We start from the raw sequence: 23,129 nt of genomic DNA, 5'->3' as shown, positions 1-23,129 counted from the left end.
GCTAGGGCGTTGCTAGGCAGTTGCTAGGGTGTTCTGGGTGGTTGCTATGATGTTGCTAGGCGGTTGCTAGGGTATTATGGGTGGTTGCTAGGCGGTTGCTAGGGTATTCTTGGTGGTTGCTAGGCAGTTGCTAGGGTGTTCTGGGTGGTTGCTATGGTGTTGCTAGGCGGGTGCTAGGGTATTCTGGGTGGTTGCTACGGCGTTGCTAGGCAGTTGCTAGGCAGTTGCTAGGGTGTTCTGGGTGGTTGCTATGTTGTTGCTAGGCGGTTGCTAGGGTATTCTGGGTGGTTGCTAGGGCGTTGCTAGGCAGTTGCTAGGGTATTCTGGGTGGTTGCTAGGCGGTTGCTAGGGTATTCTTGGTGGTTGCTAGGGCGTTGCTAGGCAGTTGCTAGGGTGTTCTGGGTGGTTGCTATGGTGTTGCTAGGCGGTTGCTAGGGTATTCTGGGTTGTTGCTAGGGCGTTGCTAGGCAGTTGCTAGGGTGTTCTGGGTGGTTGTTATGGTGTTGCTAGGCGGTTGCTAGGGTATTCTGGGTGTTTGCTAGGGCGTTGCTAGGCAGTTGCTAGGGTATTCTGGGTGGTTGCTATGGTGTTGCTAGGCGGTTGCTAGGGTATTCTGGGTGGTTGCTATGGTGTTGCTAGGTGGTTGCTAGGGTATTCTGGGTGGTTGCCAGGCGGTTGCTAGGGTATTCTTGGTGGTTGCTATGCAGTTGCTAGGGTATTCTGGGTGGTTGCTAGGTCGTTGCTAGGCAGTTGCTAGGGTGTTCTGGGTGGTTGCTATGGTGTTGCTAGGCAGTTGCTATGGTATTCTGGGTGGATGCTAGGGCGTTGCTAGGGTGTTCTGGGTGGTTGCTAGGCAGTTGCTAGGTGTTCTGGGTGGTTGCTAGGCAGTTGCTAGGATGTTCTGGGTGGTTGCTAGAGTTTTTTGGTGGTTACTAGAGCATTTCTAGACGTTGCTAGGGTGTTCAGGGTGGTTGCTAAGGTATTTTTGTTAGTTGCTATGGTGTTACTAGGTGGTTGGTAGTTGTCAAATATGGTTACTATGGAGTTTTTATAGAGTTGTTAAAATCTTGAATAACGAGTGCCTTCAGTACGGCACTCGGCCTGCGGCCTCGTGCCTATGGCCGAATAGGCACAAGCATGGAGCGATATCGCAAGGCCACGAGAGTAAAATTGCTTTAAAAAATAAAAAAAATGTAAAAAAATTTTTTTTTTTGGTTTAGGGTGGTTGCTAGGGAGCTCTTAGTGGTTGCTAGGGTGCTGAAACTGGTTGCTAGGGTGTGGCTATGAAGATTTTAGGCCATTACTTATTGGCTGCTTGATAATATAAATCCTCTGAGGGAGAGAGAGAGGGAGAGACGCAGGGCTGTCAGGCCCTTTGGAGTCTGTGTGTGTGAAAACGTCGGTTGGGATTCAAATATTTTTAGAACTCCCAATGTAAAGTCAATGGGACTTTTTTGGCCGCTTTTTCGTCCGCTGTGCGAACATCGTACACCCGATCGCTTAGAAAAGTCATAGCACACCTCTCCTCAATGAGCCGCTCGATTTGACGCCTCACTCAGGGGTCTGTGACAAACGGTGCGGGGCGCATTACGCGCCAAACTTTTGTCCAGAATAATAAAAAGAAGTAAAAGAATAATAATAAGTATGAGCAATAACAATAGTGATGCTTTCAAAAAAGCACCACTAATAAGTATGAGCAATAACAATAGTGATGCTTTTAAAAAAGCACCACTAATAATAAGTATGAGCAATAACAATAGTGATGCTTTTAAAAAAGCACCACTAATAATAAGTATGAGCAATAACAATAGTGATGCTTTTAAAAAAGCACCACTAATAAGTATGAGCAATAACAATAGTGATGCCTTGCTTTCAGCAAGCACCACTAATTATGTAGCGATTGGAGAAAATGATAGACTCACTTAACAGTTTTAATGCTCTTTTATTAATGTGAGCACCTGTGTGGCCGATGCTCTCGCCTCACACAGTCCCAAAACTTCTGGAGAAACAAAAAAACTTTTTTCAACCCTGCCCTTCGCTACAATAATAAAAGAAAGAAAGAAAGAGAAAAACATACACATATGGGTGAACCAATGCCCAACTAATGTACAACGTGACCCCAAGAAGGGCGGCAGAAACAATAGCATCGCCCACCACCACTCCTTTTAACAGTTGGTATTGTTGCTGTTTGAGCATAAACAACATCTGTAAAGTTACGACACTCAAATAAATGCAGCATTGGTGAGCAGAAGAGACTTCTTTTAAAAACATTAAAAATCTTACTGATCCAAAACTTTTGAAAGGCAGTGTCATTAGCAGTAAATAAGCTCTCCTATAGCTAACTAATGAACTGTGAACACCGGATAACTTAAATGCAACATTAAGTGATATTGTTCACAAGCTATTGTGAACTATTGATTTCACCCAAACGTGAAAATTAGCCCATGATTTACTCACCCTCAAGTCATCTTAGTTGTACATGACATTCTTCTTTCAGATGAATATAATCGGGGTTATATTAAAAAATGTCCTGGGTCTTCCAAGCTTTATAATGAGAGTGAATGGCTGGAGAAAATTTGAAGCGCAAAAAAGTGCATCCATCTGTAACCCAGGTGGGTTTTCTCCCTTCTCACAGGAAAACAAGAATACTCCACAAAAAAAAAAAAAAAATAATAATATAAAAAAATACTCCACACGGCTCTGGGGGTTAATAAAGGCCTTCTGAAGCGAAGCCATGTATTTTTAAAAGAAAAATAGCCATATTTATAACTTTATAATCTAGAATAACTAGCTTTCGCCAAACGACCATTCACACACTACGCAAGTCGACTTGCACCACAAGAGTAACCCGTGACACATGTATGACGTAGGATGTAGGAGTACCGTAAGCTTAGAAACCTCTTGCGGTTTAAACAAATAGGGCTGTGCAACAAACTGAAGCTCCTCTTCTATTATATAGAAATCCTCTGACATTTCTCTTCAAAATGGCTAATTCACAACCAATTTTTTTTTTTTTTTATCTTGCCTCTGAGGAGCTTCCGTGTTCGTCATTACATTTTGTGTCGGGTCAGGGGTTAGTCTTCCGCCGTAAATTGATGCGTGTGGCCGTCTGCTAGGGGTTATGGTTTATATGTTTTAAATATGGGTATTTTCCTTACACAAACACATGGCTTCACTTCAAAAAGTCTTTATTAATCCCCTGGAGCCATATGGATTACTTTTATAATGGATAAACGCACTTTTGGGGGGTTTCAAATTTTCTCCAGCCATTCACTCTCATTATAAAGCTTGTAAGAGCCAGGACACAAATTCTGATGGGCCACTTTTGGACATTTCATGTTTTGTTTTGGACATTTTTGACATTTCATGAGTCGATGATTGACCAGGAGTCAAGTAGTCACCTGAAACAGCATTTAGACAGGTTGAGCCTTAAGATGAAAGCACTGAAAAATGCACCTCTGTGACACCTTTAGGTGTGGTGTACTGCGCTGAGTGGATCGGTAGCATCTGGACAGGATGTCTGTGATCCTGTTGATCGGGTTTGCTTCTACCTGCACTTGGTTGTGGTGGCATTTAGTCTGTAGAATGACTTTTTGAACCAAATATGTTGTGTTGGTCTGTGTCCTCCTCAGTAGGCTTAACTGACCCTCTGAGAAGTCCTCGGTCACCTCTAAGCAGAAGGTTTGGTTTGCCGGGCAGGTCAGATCTCCACAGGTTAAGGAATCATTTCACTGATGACGCTCCATTGCGTACGAAACACCTGGACAACTTCTGAATGATGATGCAATAATTGCACACTGATGAATTTGGTGTTATTGTAAGATGAGAAGGAAGTTGTTAGATAAACACAAGAACATAAAATAGCACATGATGAACTCATGTGCGAGTGGTAAATAAGGTCTCCTTTTCAGAGTCATATATTTAGTGAGCTCATTTGATCACCATAGTCTTCACGTCAGTTCAGTTCAGTTCATCTTTATTCATTTCCCGAAGGCAATTTGGTTGCTGCAAACAAGCATACACATAAAACAGTATCACACACACATACACAAAAATAGGAGAAAAAAAAGGTACCCAATAAATACATTTACCTAGAATTTAAAAACTTTACAGCTGAGGGGACAAATTAATTTTTAAACCGATTAGTTTTACTAAGCGGAGTTCTATACCGGCTACCAGACGGGAGAAGATGGAACTCAGAATACAAGGGGTGAGAATCATCTAACAAAATGTTCTTGGCTTTACCCAAAGCCTGTCTATGGTATAACTGAGCCATAGTCATCTGCTTTCTCCCTGTTATTTTGTTTCCCTGATTTACCATCCTCTCAATACGGTTTTTATTTTTCACATTCAGAGAGTTGAACCAGCACAACAATGAAAAGGATAAAAACGACTCAATATAGGATCTATAAAACATGCACATCAATGTTTTATCCACATTAAATGACCTCAGTTTCCGTAAGCAATACAATCTTTGCTGCCCCTTCTTACACAAAGCATCAGTATTTGCGGAAAACGTCAATTTACAATCTAATACAGTACCCAAATACTTGTACTGTTCAACACTCTGGATACCCGCTCCATTAATACTTATTTGCTCATCATCAATTGATTTCCCCCTCAATCTATAATCAATAGTCATCTCTTTAGTTTTCAGAACATTAAGTTTTAAAAAAGCATTCTGACACCAAACAGTAAAATCCTCAACCACAGGACCATGCGTAGAATCCTCCTCACTCAATAAGCTAACGATTACAGAGTCATCAGTAAATTTTAAGATGTGCCTATTTCCAAAACTACTCTTACACGCATTAGTGTACAAAATAAATAAAAAGGGAGAGAGGACGCACCCTTTAGGTGACCCAGTCGATGACACCAACCATTCAGAATAACAGTCGTTTACTTTGACTCTCTGTGTTCTCTGCACAAGGAAATCTAAAATCCAGCCTACCAAATAAAAATCCAACCCAAATTCTTCAATGAGTTTGTCAATTAAAATATGTGGCTGAATGGTATTGAAGGCAGATGAAAAATCGATAAAAAGTAATTTAACAAAAGTTTTCGGCTTCTCTAAATGCTGAAATACTAAATGTAAGAGAGTTGCGACAGCATCCTCTATGCCTCGCTTATTTCTGTACGCAAATTGAAGAGGGTCTAGAGAACTCTCAGTCTTGTGCATAATTTCTCTCTTAACTAATTTTTCTAAACATTTCATCACTAAGGATGTAAGCGCCACAGGTCTAAAATCATCTAATAACTGTGCATTCTGCTTTTTTGGCAATGGAATCAGAGTACCCAGCTAGCAGGGAACGTTCTCAGAACTTTCGCTAACATTCCCTACAAGTTTGGTTAATGTTCTAAAGAAAACATTTGAATGTAATGTTTACCGAACATTTTAAGGATGTTTTCTCATTTTAAAAAATGTTCCTATAACGTTATATGAAAACTAAGATATAACATTTTAACTGCAACATTCAAAAGATGTTTTGGGAATGTTTCTGAAGTAACAAGTTGTACTATGATCTCAAAATATCATTGTCCCTATGTTTCATTATAACAAAAGAAAAACGTTCTCTCTGTCACGTTAGGAAAATGTTTTGAGGATATCATTGAGAGATGAGATGTTTAATGTTCTTTATAAAACGTTCTTCTAATGTTACGAGTTAACAAAATTATAACATTTTATTTGCAACATTTTGAGAATATTTTGGAAATGTTGTTAAAGTTAAAGTTTGTACAATGATCTCAAAATAACGATGTCTTAATGTTTCATCATAACAAAAGAAGAACGTTCTTTCTGTCACATTAGGAAAATGTTTTGAGGATATCATTGAGAAATGAGATGTTTATTGTTCTTTATAAAACGTTCTTTTAATGTGACAAGTTAACTAAATTAAAACATTTTACTTGCAACATTTTGAGCATATTTTGGGAATGTTGTTAAAGTTAAAGTTTATACAATGATCTCAAAATAACATTGTCCCAATGTTTCATTATAACAAATGAAGAATGTTCTCTCTGTCACATTAGGAAAATGTTTTGAGGATATCATTGAGAGATGAGATGTTTATTGTTCTTTATAAAACGTTCTTTTAATGTGACGAGTTAACAAAATTATAACATTTTTATTTGCAACATTTTGAGAATATTTTGGGAATGTTGTTAAAGTTAATGTTTGTACAATGATCTCAAAATAACATTGTCCCAATGTTTCATGATAACAAAAGAAGAACATTCTACTTGCAACATTTTGAGCATATTTTGGGAATGTTGTTAAAGTTAAAGTTTGTACAATGATCTCAATATAACATTGTCCCAATGTTTCATGATAACAAAAGAAGAACATTCTACTTGCAACATTTTGAGCATATTTTGGGAATGTTGCTAAAGTTAAAGTTTGTACAATGATCTCAATATAACATTGTCCCAATGTCTCATGATAACAAAAGAAGAACATTCTTCTTGCAACATTTTGAGCATATTTTGGGAATGTTGCTAAAGTTAAAGTTTGTACAATGATCTCAATATAACATTGTCCCAATGTTTCATAAAAACAAAAGAAGAACATTCTTCTTGCAACATTTTGAGCATATTTTGGGAATGTTGCTAAAGTTAAAGTTTGTACAATGATCTCAAAATAACATTGTCCCAATGTTTCATGAAAACAAAAGAAGAACATTCTACTTGCAACATTTTGAGCATATTTTGGGAATGTTGCTAAAGTTAAAGTTTGTACAATGATCTCAATATAACATTGTCCCAATGTCTCATGATAACAAAAGAAGAACATTCTTCTTGCAACATTTTGAGCATATTTTGGGAATGTTGCTAAAGTTAAAGTTTGTACAATGATCTCAAAATAACATTGTCCCAATGTTTCGTGAAAACAAAAGAAGAACATTCTACTTGCAACATTTTGAGCATATTTTGGGAATGTTGCTAAAGTTAAAGTTTGTACAATGATCTCAATATAACATTGTCCCAATGTTTCGTGAAAACAAAAGAAGAACATTCTACTTGCAACATTTTGAGCATATTTTGGGAATGTTGCTAAAGTTAAAGTTTGTACAATGATCTCAAAATAACATTGTCCCAATGTTTCGTGAAAACAAAAGAAGAACATTCTACTTGCAACATTTTGAGCATATTTTGGGAATGTTGCTAAAGTTAAAGTGTGTACAATGATCTCAATATAACATTGTCCCAATGTTTCATGATAACAAAAGAAGAACATTCTTCTTGCAACATTTTGAGCATATTTTGGGAATGTTGCTAAAGTTAAAGTTTGTACAATGATCTCAAAATAACATTGTCCCAATGTTTCATGATAACAAAAGAAGAACATTCTACTTGCAACATTTTGAGCATATTTTGGGAATGTTGCTAAAGTTAAAGTTGTACAATGATCTCAATATAACATTGTCCCAATGTTTCATAAAAACAAAAGAAGAACATTCTCTCTGTCACATTAGGAAAATGTTTTGAGGATATCATTGAGAGATGAGATGTTGAATGTTCTTTATAAAACGTTTTTCTAATGTGACGAGTTAACACAATTAGAACATTTTACTTGCAACATTTTGAAAAAAATTAAATAAACCTCAGCATAGGAGCTTTACAATGAGTGAACTGAGAACATTGTGTCTTTATACATAACATAAATGTCCTTTCAAAATGAAATTATTTTCAAACCTGTATGACTTACTTCTGTGAAACACAAGAATGTTGGGAATAAAACAACATTGGAACCCATTTTATGGAAAAAAACAAAACAGTGAAGTCATTTCTCAAGATATCTTAATTAAGGTTATACAAAATAAATTCATACAGTTTTGGAACAACATGGAGTACCGGTAAATAACGAGAGAACTTTTTAGGACATGTTCCCAGGGTCCTTTGCTAAATTAACCATGGTTTTTATTATAGTAAAGTGTAGAAACAATGTTTTTATGGTGGATTGATTACAATAATTTATTACCATTTAGTTAGTGTAGCAAAACCATGGTTAATGTTAGTAAGGGTTCTCCAGATTTATATAGCCTAACACTTAAGGAAAACATAAAAAATGGTCCTATGTCACCCAGATCAATAGTCTGTTAACACACATTAACACACTTTTTAAATTTTCTTAAGATCAAGCATTGGAACAATGTTCACGGAGCAGAACAGGCACCAACAGAGAAACAAGTCCATCACTAGTAAGTATCCACTGCATTTTATAAAACCGTAGTCAATTTTAAAGGCACAATGCACTCCAAAATAAAAATGATCTCTTTTTTTCTCCCTCGTGCCTGATTTATATCTGTCCCAGATTTATATCTGACTTTCTTTCCACAGAGATTTTTAGAAAAATTATCATTAAAGAGAATCATATAAAGAGAAATGTGGGAGGAGCTTGAATTTATTACCTAGCCCTGTTTGTTTGAACCGCGAGAGCCGTCAAAGCTTATGCTACTCCTACGTCATACATGGACAAGAGGCTTTTATAGTCTACACGTCGGACGCAAGCAACTTGCAGTTTTGCCCCCACCAACAACGCATAGTATTGCATACAATGGTGCGTCGCGTATCAAAAACTGGGACGACACATTTTGCTACGCATAGATGCATAATGGCAGCCGAAGTGTAGCGATGCGTAGCCTTGCAGGCGCGTATGCGTATCGATGCGTTGACTCTATAACTCTTTGGGCGTAATTTGACTTGCATATGGCTGTCTGCTGGAAGCTAGTTATTTAAGTCGATAAAGTTATAAATATGGTAGGGCTGGGGGAATTAACACGTTAATCTTTGCGATTAATTTGAGATGCATAACGAGTTAAAAAAAAAAAACGCAATTAACGCAGCACTTTTTTTGCCTCGTTTTAATGACTTCCTGTTGCGGAAAAGGCTGCAAAATATGCCGTCCCGCCCCTCCGTGTTCGGCGATCAGGTTTTATTCTCACGCAGCTTTCATGAGCGGGTCTTTTCCGCGCCGCGCTCTCCATTCCGTGTGTGTGTGTCGGCGCACTGACACACACACACAACATTGAGCAAACATTGAGCTCTTTGCTCAATGTTCTGCTCCGTGTTTGCGCTGCGTGTTCTGCTCTGTTGTTAACGGCCCAAACGCTCCAATCATGTACCGATCATGCACTGGAAAGCAAAGTCAAATAACGTGAATTTTCTCAGTAGTAGACTTCTGTGAAATAGCCCTACTGAGCTGGTATAGTCATGCTGGCAACAATGGTAAAATTACCTGCTCTGATCACATGCTCTTGTAATAATAGCTTTGTAGGACTGTTTTATTTTGATAATTAGTAAAAAAAAAAATATAATAATAAATTGTTAAATTGATTATGTTGATTGATTATTGAAAAATAATAATATATTGATATATTGATGTTTAATATTATTTTAATACAGGGCTATTTTCTGTTCCTTTTTTCCTGTGTTGTTTAATTAGGTTATTCTAAGTTTAAATATTGATGATTACAAGCTTGGGGGAAATGCAATTAATTGCATTTAATTACAGCAAATTGTGTAAATAATCAGTTACTTTTTTTTAATCGATTCCCAGCCCTAAAATATGGATATGTTTCTTACACGAACGCATCACTTCGCTTCACCTTTCGCCTTTATTAACCTGCCAGAGCCGTGTGGAGTACTTTTATCATGGATGGATGCATTTTTATGGACTTGTCAAAAAAATCCCACAGGGAGCTACAGAATAAGAAATCTTTGAAGTCCACTTTTTTACTGTCTGTTTCCATCAGTAAAATTACCGTTTTTTTTGTTTTTTTTTCTCTCAGAATTGTGAGGCAGGAACACACAATTGCAAGAAAATATCAGAATTGTGAGCTGTCTTTTTTACTCCCCTCAGAATTCACCCTTCGAGGGAGTTTGATTGACAGGTATTTATTTTTTACATTTCTATTTTACAAAAATTATTTTTTTTCTACAGAAATTACACAAATTAAGGGACTGTTCGTTTTTTATTTAAGGGGCCACCAGAGGAGTTTTGAGATCTGTTGTCAAAAAAGACATGACCCTCCCTTCGCCAGCAATACATTTTTCTATGACCCTCCAAAATGATTGTGAAAAAAGGCATGACCCTCCCCGATAATTTATTGATTAGCCTACTTCTGTACTGGTTTGCGTTTGGCAAAGATGTTCAGATAGCCATTGTTTTTTGTTTTTTTTTAAACCATAAACTCTTGCTTTCTCATATAGGGCTGTAACGATAGACCAAACCTACCATTCGGTTCGTATCACGATTTTTTATTTTAGATTTGAAAAAAAAACATGTTTTCGGTGCTGATGCGGTGTGACTCGTTTAACATGTGGGTGGCGTTGCGAATAAAGCATCTAAAAGCTGTCATAAAGAACCAGCAAAATAATGATTATTAATATGTCAAATATAGCAAGGAGACATTTTAATTGTTTATTAATAAACAAGTGTTTTCTGTGTCGACTGCAAAGATGAAGTTGACGATGCGTCGCGATCTTCTCTGAACGCGCCAGAGAGAAATGCACATTTCATAAGCAGAAAGCAGTCTGTTTTCCTTCGTTATGAATTGTTCTGTTTAAAAGTAGACATTTCAAGCTTTCTATATATTTCTCAGGTCTGTGAGGCAAGTAGCTTGTAAATACGCTGAGTCTCGGTTCATTTATGAGACAAGAGTCCAGTTCACTCGCCCGCGCCTCCGTGTCATGATTATCTATTTTCTACTATATTTAATTATTTATTAAATCCAGATGAAACATTGATTAAAATTAAGATACAATTAATAAAAAAACGAAGTTCACTTTAAAGAAAGGCTTTGTGCTTTCTGTTTGAGGTCTCTGTAAAATTTTTAAAGTTGCTTTCAGAGCAGTCGTGTCCGTAATGGAGAACTGTCACGCCTGTAACATTGTTTTTTTTTTTTTTTTTTTTCACATAAATGTGAACACGAAAAATAAAATAAAAATAATATAATATTTTATGTTCTGTGGCGGCAGATCTTTATTCATCCGGTGGGTATATATCTTTTGGTTTGCACAGTGTAATTTATAGAATTACTAAAAAATATTTTGCCATCTAAAAGTTAAAGATTTTTTGTGTCACGTCACATGTGTATTTCCCTCATATTAAATATAAAACGCATGTGTAGACTGATATTTTTCTAATGTCTTGACTCAGACGTTTCAAAATATTGGTATTAAATGCATTTTCTGAGAATTTATATTTCAAGTTTTGACTGCAAATGTCACGTCCATAACACTGGAATCGCCCAATTTTAACGAATTTATCCTCAACTAGTTTTTGTGGTGTAGGTCTACGTATTTTATTATGTTAACTTAAATAATACTAATAGTAATTTAAAGATGTGGTAGCCCTACATCTTACACATCGTGGAAACAAAATAAGAATGGAAACTAAAATATGGTAGTATCGCGCTACAGCGCACATTCTATCAGCTGCAGTTCTGGCGCCTCAGTCCCAATAGCCTACTGTAAAACTCGACGTACGTTTACATCACATGTTAATGCAGCGGTAGAGTTACACTCACAGGACACTGTGCACTTTCACAAAAGTTCATTATTTGCTCGTGCTTTAAAGCTTTGCCGGGTAAACATTTCTTTGGCATTCTGTTCTGACATGATGCACTTTTTCTAAGCGCAAACTGAAGTGCGCACGCACTGTCAAACAGCGCCAAACTGGATTTTTGTTGGGTCAGACCCATCTGATATCGAAGGGGGGCTGATAACGCGAGATCAACATGGTGCTAAATGGAAAGAAATAGCACCAAACAAGCCACTTTGAAATGTTGCTGTTTTCATGAATATAAAAGTTGGGTGACCCTCCCCCTAGACTAAAAAAAGTTGGATGACCCTCCCCTCAACAAAGAATAAAAAGACATGACCCTCCCCTATTTTCCTCCGGTGGCCCCTTCCATAAATACCGAACGGTCCCTAAACGTTGAGACTTTGTTTCATATCAAAAGTAACCTGCTCTGTCTTGTCTCGGCGTTTAGACGTTTCAACGTTTTTTCTTTGATCCGCAATGTATTTTTCATTGCGTGACAACATGATGTGTGGCGTGAGAGCGCCATGGCTTGTTGGACATAGCAACAGTAACTAAAGGGGGCGGGTCTTTGCAAATTGCATTAACCATGGCTGCCTGTTAATTATCACTGGACTACTTCGCTCTCGCATCTCCCAAAAGTTTTTTTTTGTTTTGTTTTCTTGATTCCATTTTAATGGTTTAATTAAATTGCTATAACCAATTATTTAAAATGTAATGATTTAAGCAAAACTTTCTTCAAAGGTTAAACCAAACTTTTATTTGACGGATTGCCGTGTAGACCTTTGAGTCTCTCTGTGTTTTATGATGATAGTTTTTCTCAAATGAAGCTAAAATGCTGCTGAAGAGCGGCTGTATTGATGAAGTGCATTAATGTCCTCATATAGAAAAGACAGCAAAAACAAAATAAGCCAGAATTGCTTTTTTTTCTCAGGTTTTACTAATTTATCCTGTGATTCTGACTTACAAACAGCCAATTGCGAGTTTATATATCGCACTTCTGAGAAAAAAAAGTTTGAATTGTGAGTCGCAATTACCTTTTTTAAAAATTGTATTCCATGGCGGAAACAAGCTTTCATATGCACAGACAGTAGCTCACATTTAACATGCAGATTGTGCGCACACAGAAACCTACTGGAGCACAGAAAGTTAGTGTCAACACTGTCCTGTGATTTCTCAATAAGAAACTGCGTAGAAACAGAAGTTATAGCATATTTCTTTCTGCTTTTGAAGTAACTAAAACTTACAGCTTAGCTAATAGCAAAGAGACGATACACAGGTATGATTAAATCACACTAGAAATTGTTCCATCGCCAATGCATTCAAATGCAGTTCTACTTTATCTGTATCTGATTTAAAACAAGCAGAAATCTGTAAGAAATGTAACAATCCATAGACAATATAACTGATGAAAATGAGCTGTTCGTGAGCAGAGCAGTGCAAAAGCATCGTGGGCAGTGCTGTGACATGCTGCAGCTGTGCTCAAGGTGACCTGAGTTCAAGGTTAACACTTCTCAAGCCAAGTTTGTAGTTTGTTAAAATAATTTAGCCTCTAGTTGTGTTATTAACATGTATATAATGGATTAAGTATATGTTTTAAATTACAGAAACAAAATAGATACTCATAAGGTATCATATTTATACTTTTAAATAAACTAATCTAATTAATTTCTGATTAATAATTAGGCTGGCTAATTTTGAAAGTTTTCAAAGTCAATATTGCTTGTGATCTTAATATGTAATATGTATTTGTATTATTTTTGTTTACACTGTTGCATGATCTTCTTTTATAGGCTATGAGGAAAAACTCTACCATGCACACAGAGAATGGAGCTCAATTCTGCTAACTGGGATAGCAGCTGAAAAACAAGAAGAGAAGAACAGTAGAACACCTATTAATGCAGATGACTTTATTCTTTTTCTGCAAGAACCAAGACAACCAAAGACTGATGATGAGCGCTCTGAGCAAACAGCAGTCAAGACGTGTGATTGCACATTGGACTTTACTGAGTTCTTCATGTAATGTTGGGCATCTACTGTACGCAGAACTTCTAATAATTTATGTGGATGCCATTCATAATCCTGTTAGATTTTTGTTTTATTTTAGAGATTAATAAAATTGTATGTTTTAACAATGTTATAGCTAAGCATTTTTTATGTTTAAGAGAACATTTTGGGAACAAAAATAAAAACACCCCCTGAAAACTTTCTAAGAACGTTAGAGAATAATGTTGTAAGAATGTTACACCTAAACATTTGAATAATGTTATAAGAATGTTATTACTAAACATTTTAATAATGTTTTTAAAAAAAATGTTCTCTAAACATTAAAAAAAACATTCTGGGAACAAAAATAAAACTACCCGCTGAAAACATTATAAGAACGTTAGAGAATAATGTTATAAAAATGTTACTACTAAACATTTTAATAATGTTTTTAGAAAATGTTCTCCAAACATTTAAAGAAAAAATTCTGGGAACAAAAATAAAACTACCCGCTGAAAACGTTCTAAGAACGTTAGAGAATAATGTTAAAAGAATGTTACTACTAAACATTTTAATAATGTTTTTAAAGAATGTTCTCCAAACTTTTAAAAGAACATTCTGGGAACAAAAATAAAACTACCCGCTGAAAACTTTCTAAGAACGTTAGAGAATAATGTTATAAGAATGTTATCGCTAAACATTTTAAAAATGTTTTTAAAGAATGTTCTCCAAACTTTTAAAAGAACATTCTAAGAACAAAAATAAAACTAGCCGCTGAAAACTTTCTAAGAACGTTAGAGAATAATGTTAAAAGAATGTTACTACTAAACATTTTAATAATGTTTTTAAAGAATGTTCTCCAAACTTTTAAAAGAACATTCTAAGAACAAAAATAAAACTAGCCGCTGAAAACTTTCTAATAACGTTAGAGAATAATGTTAAAAGAATGTTACTACTAAACATTTTAATAATGTTTTTAAAGAATGTTCTCCGAACTTTTAAAAGAACATTCTGGGAACAAAAATAAAACTAGCCGCTGAAAACATTTATAGAACAATACATGCTAATGTTCTTAGAACATTTTTAGAACAAAAAATTTCTAGCTGGGTAGACTGCTTCCACCGTGCAGGTACTTTTTGTATTTTTAGGGACCAGGCAAAAATGTCATAAAAAATTGGTCCTAACTGCTCAGCACATTCCTTGAGTAAACGACCCCCTATATTATCAGGCCCCGGTGCCTTCCTGATTTTACATTGTTTAAAAACTGTTATCACATCTCCTACATCAAAAGGGACACCAACATTATCTCTGTTTATTCTACACTTATTTTTCAAATCCTCAATTTCTAATTTAAAATCATGCGTATCAAATCTCATATAAAAATGATTAAAATCATGTGATAAAGCTGCATCTGAACTGAATCCGTTCAAACTAATTCTATTATTTATTTTCCTACTATCCTGACCTGCAATTAAATGCATCCCCTCCCAAACAGAACCTAAATTTCCATTTTTCAATTTGAACTCGAGATCTTCCTTATAAACTGCTTTAGCCCTCTTTATTTCACACTTAATTTCTCTTTTTAGCATATAATACTCTACAGTATTTCCCTCTTTGAAAGCCCTATTTCTTTTTGACAGAAGAATCTTGAGTGATTTTGTAACCCACGGTTTACTGTTTGGAAATTTCTTAAACGATTTCACAGGTAAACCTGCCATATGGCAGTGGAATTTAGACTTTGTCTGGATGAATTAAAGGAAAGGTAGCAAAATAACAATAACATTTTCAATAACTAGTATATTTATCAGCGGTATGCATAATTAAAATATAAAAAATAATTAAATATAGAAATAAAATTGTCTATATTAGTTGTTTTAATTGCAAATCATCAATGCAAACCTAAAGTTTCAATCAGGTCAATTAGAGAATAAGATTTACAGAAACAGAGATTTAAAATCCCTAGTTTAGCTTTTGCAATCATCCTCTCTGCATTTGATGTACAGGCTATGTCCCACTCGATAATGCAGGTCTGACTGGGAACTGTGTGGTTGATTGATAGAAATGACTGCATTCCAGAACTAACTCTAAATTTGTATTGTCATTAGTCATTTGTTGTGGGTCCTCCTAGTTTGCAACAATGCGAATGACTGGACATAATAAACATATTATTATAAGAGACCAGTTGCACTGCATTTGAATGTGGAATTTGAATGGTTAGAAATTAAATCATTTGATGTGTGACTATAGCCATGCACATGTCCAATGCACATTACAGTGTTTACATACAGGAAGTTGACAAAATTGTAACACTGTAAAATTGTTTGACACAATTGACCGTTCGCAAAGACCCGCCCCCCTTAGTTACTGTCGCTATGTCCGACAAGCTACGCCGTTCTCATGCCACACCATGTTCTTATGCAGTGAAAAATACATCGCGGAGTAGAGAGGAGACTGACAACACGCTGACAGACAGGACAGAGCAGGTTACTTTTCGGTTACGTTTGATATTAAACATATTAAACAAAGTCTCACCTTTCAAATTTGGTCATTTTTAAAAAGAAATTTTAACAATAAATACCGTTTTGTTGCTCTTTAATGTGCCGTGACAGATCGCTGTAGAGCATCAGTTAAAGCTGCTCGTGAACCGATCATCTCTTCCTTCTAGTTAATTTATAGCCTCAAATAAACATGAACAAACACAAAAAGGAATGTTGTTTTAACCACAGAAAGGCGTCAGTACACTCCGTTTTTCAAGTTCAAATCCTCCTATGTTAATCTACTAACTCTCCTGACTGCTTTGTCGGACAAAATGGCGGATGGCGAAGTATGATTGGTCAGATCACCTGTCAATCAAGCTCCCTGCGAAGGGTCAATTGAAAAGAAATTATGAATGCTTTTGGCCTGGATAGTCCTATGATCTATGCCAGGTAGAGATGTTGTGAGGTTGTAGTAGTGAGGCTGTGTTCTGTATCTTTGTGTATAGGAGATGGGTGGTGTCTTTCCTACCATAATCTCTGGTGTATAATTTAGTTCCGGAGCTACACCGGGAGGCCATGGAGCTGCAGTATGAGTGCTATGAGGTGTGAATTGCCCCTTGAATTATCTCCACACCCATCTCCTACATTTCAAGATGTCTCTTATTCAGTGATATTGACCACTCCCAGTGGTCCTATTGCCATTTGCAGAAATACACCACTCCCGGTCAGAAACAACCAATCAGAGCCAGGAGGAGTGTCTTAGCAGTGTCAATCAAGCTCATGTACGCGCTGATCACACCCCTCTCTCGCACAGCGCGTACCGTCATTCAAAATCAAGATTGCCGGTGTGCCGCAGCTGTGCTAATGAGGGACAAACAACCAAAACTGCCAATTTCTCGAGTGGCACCTGCTCATACAACAAAGACAGGTAAACGGAAAAAGACCGATGACGATAAACAAGCCCGTCGGAGCCCATTGACTCAGTGTCAAAACTCTAGCCGCATAACATACAGATAAAATGTCACACACTGTGCAAAGCAACAATTGAAACCTGCTAATTCACTGGCTTGTCATGTTGCTGAAATAATGTACTAGCAAACCTTATTTAGCATTACATATCACTAGAATAATTACTTGCATACTTTAACGATAGTTACCGTTATATTATCTTATTAGCTATTTATAACTTCTAGAAAGAGTGCAACGTTATAAAGTTACATTATATGTATTGCAAAATACATAATGATTTGAGGACCAAGTTTGTAGTCAAAGTATGGGCAGGCCATAGTCAATGTAAAGCATATTGTTGATGTTTCATCCCTACCAGTGAATGTGCCATAACTGTTTATCCGCTGTCATCGGTGGCCCTGCTTACTAGCCTGCGCATTCACGGCAGGCTCCGTTGTGGGGGAGGAGCTGTGGAGAGAGGGCTGTAGCGCAACAGAGAGCAAGGGGGAGTGACCTGTAAGTTGTGCTTGTTCAAATTTTCAGGCTTAGTCAACGTTTTCTAAAAATAACTGCAGACTGCAGCTTTAAGGCCATTCCTGGTCACGTTGGTTGGTAAACAGTTTCAGTAGTGAGTTGTGGCCAGCTGTATTCAATAACGACATTTCAGGTGAGTATAAAATCAAGTCACCACGGCAGCCCTCGTGTGAAGACCGAAGATTGTAAAGACCAGCGACTCTACCTGCGCGACTCCACCGAGCAAGGACACTGACTAGACACTTGAGTATTATATTTCTTTGCTTTCTCTTCTACACACCTTTTTCTCATCTCTCTGTTTGTCACCTCTCTTTCACTATGTGCTTTCAAATACCTACTATTACTAACACACATAAATCAAATGTCATGTGTTTCTGGTGTCTTCTAGTACTTTATTCTCTTTTCCTATTGGTCTCTGGAATTGCCAGTCTGCTGTAAACAAAGCTGATTTTATTACATCTAATTCTACTCAATTAGGTCTCAGCCTATTGGCCCTGACTGAGACCTGGATCAGACCAGAGGATACTGCCACACCTGCTGCCCTCTCCACTAACTTCACTTTCTCACACACCCCTTGCCTGACCGGAAGGGGTGGAGGTACTGGTATGCTCATCTCAAACTATTGGAAATGTTATCCTTTACTACCACTGTGTGACAACAGCTCTTTCAGACATCTCACATTTTAGGGTGTCGTGGAGGGGTGAGGTGTCTACATCGCAAAATCTAGCAACTGGAGTGCTTTAGGGCTCAGTGCTTGGACCACTTCTCTTCATCTACATGTCATCACTAGGATATGTCATTAAGAAACATGGCTTTTCCTATCAATGCTACGCTGATGACACACAACTCTACCTCTCATTTCAACCAGAGGATCCGACAGTAGCTGCTCACATCTCTGCCTGCCTGACAGACATTTCTGGCTGGATGAAGGACCACCACCTTCAACTAAACCTTGCGAAGACAGAGCTGCTTGTGGTCCCGGCAAATCCAGCACTTCGGCACAACTTTTCCATTCAGCTGGGTTCGTCATCCATAACTCCATCAAGATCAGCCAGGAACCTTGGAGTTGTGATTGATGATTAATTGAACTTCAACAAATACTTGACAAATGCATTCACAACCTTGCAACTAGCTTATTGTACTTTAATACATAAAGCAATTCTTACTTTCCATTCAACTTTTGGCCCGCAACAATAGAATAATAACAAACAAATAAAGAAAATTGTTTAGCTTTTAACACCTGAAGGGTTACAAATTTAAGAATCTATTTCAGATATGCTTCCTTACATAACATCACGGTGAAGAATACTGATTTTAGCTTTTAAGGTTAAGATCTCAGCAAAGTTGCAATTCCTGTTTTCTCCTTATTGTCTTTAATGGCTCTGGAGTCCCAGTTTTCACTCAGAGCCACAGCCCAGACATTGAATCGTTGGGCTGATTGGATTAGCACATATGCGTTTGAATGGTTATGCTGATTGAATTAGGATTGGCCAGACCCTCAGTCTAGGGTGTTACCTAAACCTGTTACATGCTTTGTTTGAATTTGTCTCCACCTTCAAAAATCCCTCCTCCTAAAATGCCTATAAGATACCATGTAAAGTTCCCTTAGTTAGATAATGTTGGATTCCTGCAGCCACGTCAACGCGAAGTCCTCAATAAAGAATAACTTTGTTTGAACATGATCCCAACGTCTCCTGGTTTTGCGTCGATGAAAGAAAACTTTCCAACAGATGGTGCCGTGACCCGGATGGAGAAAAAGGAAACTCAAAGAACTTCAAGCTCAAAGAACTGAATCTTGAAACTTCAAGCTCAACAAAAGATCTGACAAAGATTGCCAGACTGAATCTTTCCAGCTTCCTCCAGATTGAAAACTTCAAGCTCCAAAAAGATCTCAATGTCTGACTGAGTTCCAGACTGAATCTTGAAACTTCAAGCTCAAAGATCTCAACAAAGCTGACTGAGTTCCAGACGAAATTTTTCTGTACAACCAACGATTCGCTGAGTTTCACTCCATTCAAAGAACCAATGCAGACCAGTACAAATTTGTTTTTCCTCTGCGCCGTTCAGAGAAGAAGTTAACAAACAGCTGTAGAGTTTGGTTAACTAAGTTTATCCTCTAAAAAGTTTTCTTTTAGAGATGAAATTTATCCTCTGTTGTTCAGGCAGGGAAGATTAACAGTTACATTTTAATTTTGTGTGTATGCTCTTGCTAGAAGAAGACCTATCCTCTGTAAGCTAGAGAAGTTTAGCGTCATGTGCTAATAAGATTGTACCCTCTGTTTGTAAGACAGTAGAGAGAAGTTTTTAGTGTTTGTTTGTGTGGTAACATAGAAATTCACAAAATGTTTAGGAAAAGTACTAGACTGATTACACCTTTATGGACAGATAGTGAATTCAAGTCTTTGTTATCAGAGCACATGGACTCCATCGTGACTGAGCCAGTCAGATTGAATTTAACAAAGAAATTTGGCATTGATGCAGAAAAAGTATAGTCAATTGAAGATTGCAAGAAAGTGTTGGGTGCATGTATCAGGAAGAAAAATGTGAAAGGTATTATCTTCTGTCACAGAGAATTTAGCTTATCCATTGTACAAGAACAAGCTCAGTGTATTGCTAAGTTAAAAGAACAGAACAAACAATTGCACACTCAAGTGTTCTCTCTCAAGAAAAAGGTGGGCCTCAAGGCCTCAACCAAATGTGACTCAGAAAACCAACAGTCAGATGAAAGCTATCCTGATTTACAGTCTTTTGATAGAATAGAGGACAATGTCAATCCAGATGTAAATGCAATTGAAGTGTGCGGAGCTAGACAAAAGGCTCAGAGTAGGGGAAAAGAGGTTGATGCACCAGTTCCATCTGCAACCCCAATACAAGCAGTCAACACAGCTTTAGGTCCTAAGGATATAGATAGACTCTTCCAGAGTTTACCCTCAGCACGCACAAATTCTTCTGAATTTAGAAGAGCATTGATCAGTAAAATGCGTCTTTATGACATGTCGTTGGCAGAAGTTACACAGCTGATATCACAAATTCTAACTGAATCTGAATTCAACAGTTTTGAGTCTGCTGTTACTTCTGAACTACAACATGCCAGTAAAGGCGATTTGAGAGAAGGTGTTTTGAAAATCCTAAAGAATATTTTAGGACCCAAAATCGATTGGTCGAAAATTACCAATTGTGTACAGAAGAAGGGTGAAACTGTTTGTGAGTACACAGAACGATTCTGTCAGTCAGCTGCAGCATACAGTGGAATTGCAGACACTCCAGAAAAGGTTTTAGGTGATAATGGCCCTTTGGTTCGCACATGGTTTCATTGTCTTTTGCCAGAACACTGAAAGGCGTTGCCTTACTTAAACATCACATGGTGTACGAGAACCCTGCAAGACAACTTGGACAGTTTAGTCACTTGGGAAAGAGACTCTGATGTCAAAGAGAGAGTAATAATTGCAGCAGTTTCTGTTAAGGTCAACTCAGAGAAGCAAAAGAAACGCAAAAGTCCTGGAGAAGCCAGTTGTTCTTACTGTGGCAAGCACGGACATTTTGGAAAAGAATGTAGAAAAAACAAAAATAACTTAAGACAAGTTAACAATGTTATGCAGCTTTTACTAAATTTGTTTGCTACTTCGAAGCAACCCCTCCCTTCCTCATTAAACTCATGGGGCAACTTTTTGAGGTGTTAACCATTTGGGCTGTGATTGCTTAGTCTCCCCAGTAACTTACAACAAAGATGAAAGACTTATTGACGGTCACAGCCTTTGTTTGGAGGACATTCGGTATACTCACAGCCTGAAATGTTATACCACAGAAATATTCCAGTCAGACCCCCATGCTCTATATATGATGTCTACTAGGACTGATGTTTCACTGGAGAATGGAAATGTGCCAATTTTCTCACACACTGTACAGTGTGCACACAACAGGGACAGAATAGGACACACAGACCAGTGCGGAGCCCAGGGAAGAACCGAAGTGCAACAGGCATCGGGGGCAAAACCTTGTGGTGAAGATTTCCTCATCCCCCCTCTTATCCCCACCTCACTGGTCCATAGGTGTCAAATAAATTAAGAAATAGGGAAAGAATCAAACAACAACAGCAGACTCTGAAAACGATACAACCCGTATTCAAACAAATACTGCTACAACCCTAGTGTTTGAACAAATACTGCTCTGTCGTCTCTTGTTTTCTTTCTTACTCTGCGCAGATAAACACTTGTCCCGAGACCCATGTGCAACGACCGTCACACCTGCATATGAAGCCAAAACCTCAAGACGACAACTGCTGAACGAACTATCACAAAAGAAAAAGAAAAAAATGCACAACGCAGAGACCTACGGGAACTTCAGTCATCCATCAGAGAAACTTGAACAAACTACAACAAGACATTCTTGATCTTTACACCATATGACTAAAGATAACTCTTCATGGTTCGGAAACCTGTTAGTATAAAGTGTGTCAACCAACAAATGACTCACGTCCAGCACAAGGAAATAACAGTTTTCAACCAGAAAAGACTATTACTCGTAAGGACTTCACGGACCATAGTTGCATGTTGTTTCTGTGTCAGCATGCAATTACAGATGAACAACACAGAACATGCTTGTGCCTGTAACTTTTTCAAGTTACAAGAATTAACTTTTAAGTGTCTAAATTTGTATTTTGTGAGAGTTTTTAAGAACTCTCAAAGAGGGGACTCAAGGGTTACAAATTTAAGAATCTATTTCAGATATGCTTCCTTACATAACATCACGGTGAAGAATACTGATTTTAGCTTTTAAGGTTAAGATCTCAGCAAAGTTGCAATTCCTGTTTTCTCCTTATTGTCTTTAATGGCTCTGGAGTCCCAGTTTTCACTCAGAGCCACAGCCCAGACATTGAATCGTTGGGCTGATTGGATTAGCACATATGCGTTTGAATGGTTATGCTGATTGAATTAGGATTGGCCAGACCCTCAGTCTAGGGTGTTACCTAAACTTGTTACATGCTTTGTTTGAATTTGTCTCCACCTTCAAAAATCCCTCCTCCTAAAATGCCTATAAGATACCATGTAAAGTTCCCTTAGTTAGATAATGTTGGATTCCTGCAGCCACGTCCTCAATAAAGAATAACTTTGTTTGAACCTGATCCCAACGTCTCCTGGTTTTGCGAAAGAAAGAAAATTGAAATTGAAAGAAAACTTTCCAACACACCTTTTATGTGTCTTCTTTTATGTGTCTTATCAGTCTTCTTCTTCTTATTCTTCTTTAAATTTATTGGCGGTTGGCATACCAATTTGGTGCATTACCGCCACCAACTGTTTGGGGTGTGGAGCTTCAATGCGGATTTATATGCTAATACAAATATAAATATAAATACAGATGCCAGAAATAATGCTTGTCTGTTCTGTTTTTGTGGTAAAGATAGCCTTTAATTCTGATATATTAATATAATATAATATAATATAATATAATATAATATACTGTATATATAGGCATAATGTCCGAAGTAACTAGTGACTTGAGTAGTTTATTCACTGGATAAACTGGATTTTTCTCTTTAGCTAGAGAAACTGGATCACTCACATTTATCTCTAAAGATTAGATAAGATCTCAACATCACACACTTTGCTCAGATTTTTCTCTTTAGCTAGAGAAACTGGATCGCT

The 23,129-nt window shown here is 37.3% G+C and overlaps 1 long non-coding RNA gene across 1 annotated transcript; it reads left to right on the top strand.

Moving 5' to 3' along the window:
* Positions 1–7,414: 7,414 nt before the first annotated feature.
* Positions 7,415–13,750, top strand: LOC311072766. The gene is made up of 3 exons (XR_014604054.1): positions 7,415–8,198; positions 9,789–9,890; positions 13,336–13,750. It is a non-coding gene; the product is annotated as an uncharacterized lncRNA (long non-coding RNA).
* The last annotated feature ends 9,379 nt before the right edge of the window (positions 13,751–23,129 follow it).

The sequence above is a fragment of the Abramis brama genome (genome assembly GCF_963993115.1).
Source record: "Abramis brama genome assembly, chromosome: 22".
Taxonomy (NCBI): Eukaryota; Metazoa; Chordata; class Actinopteri; order Cypriniformes; family Leuciscidae; genus Abramis; species Abramis brama.
The sequence above is the reverse complement of the archived record's forward strand: the minus strand, read 5'-3'. Positions and strand labels throughout refer to the sequence as shown.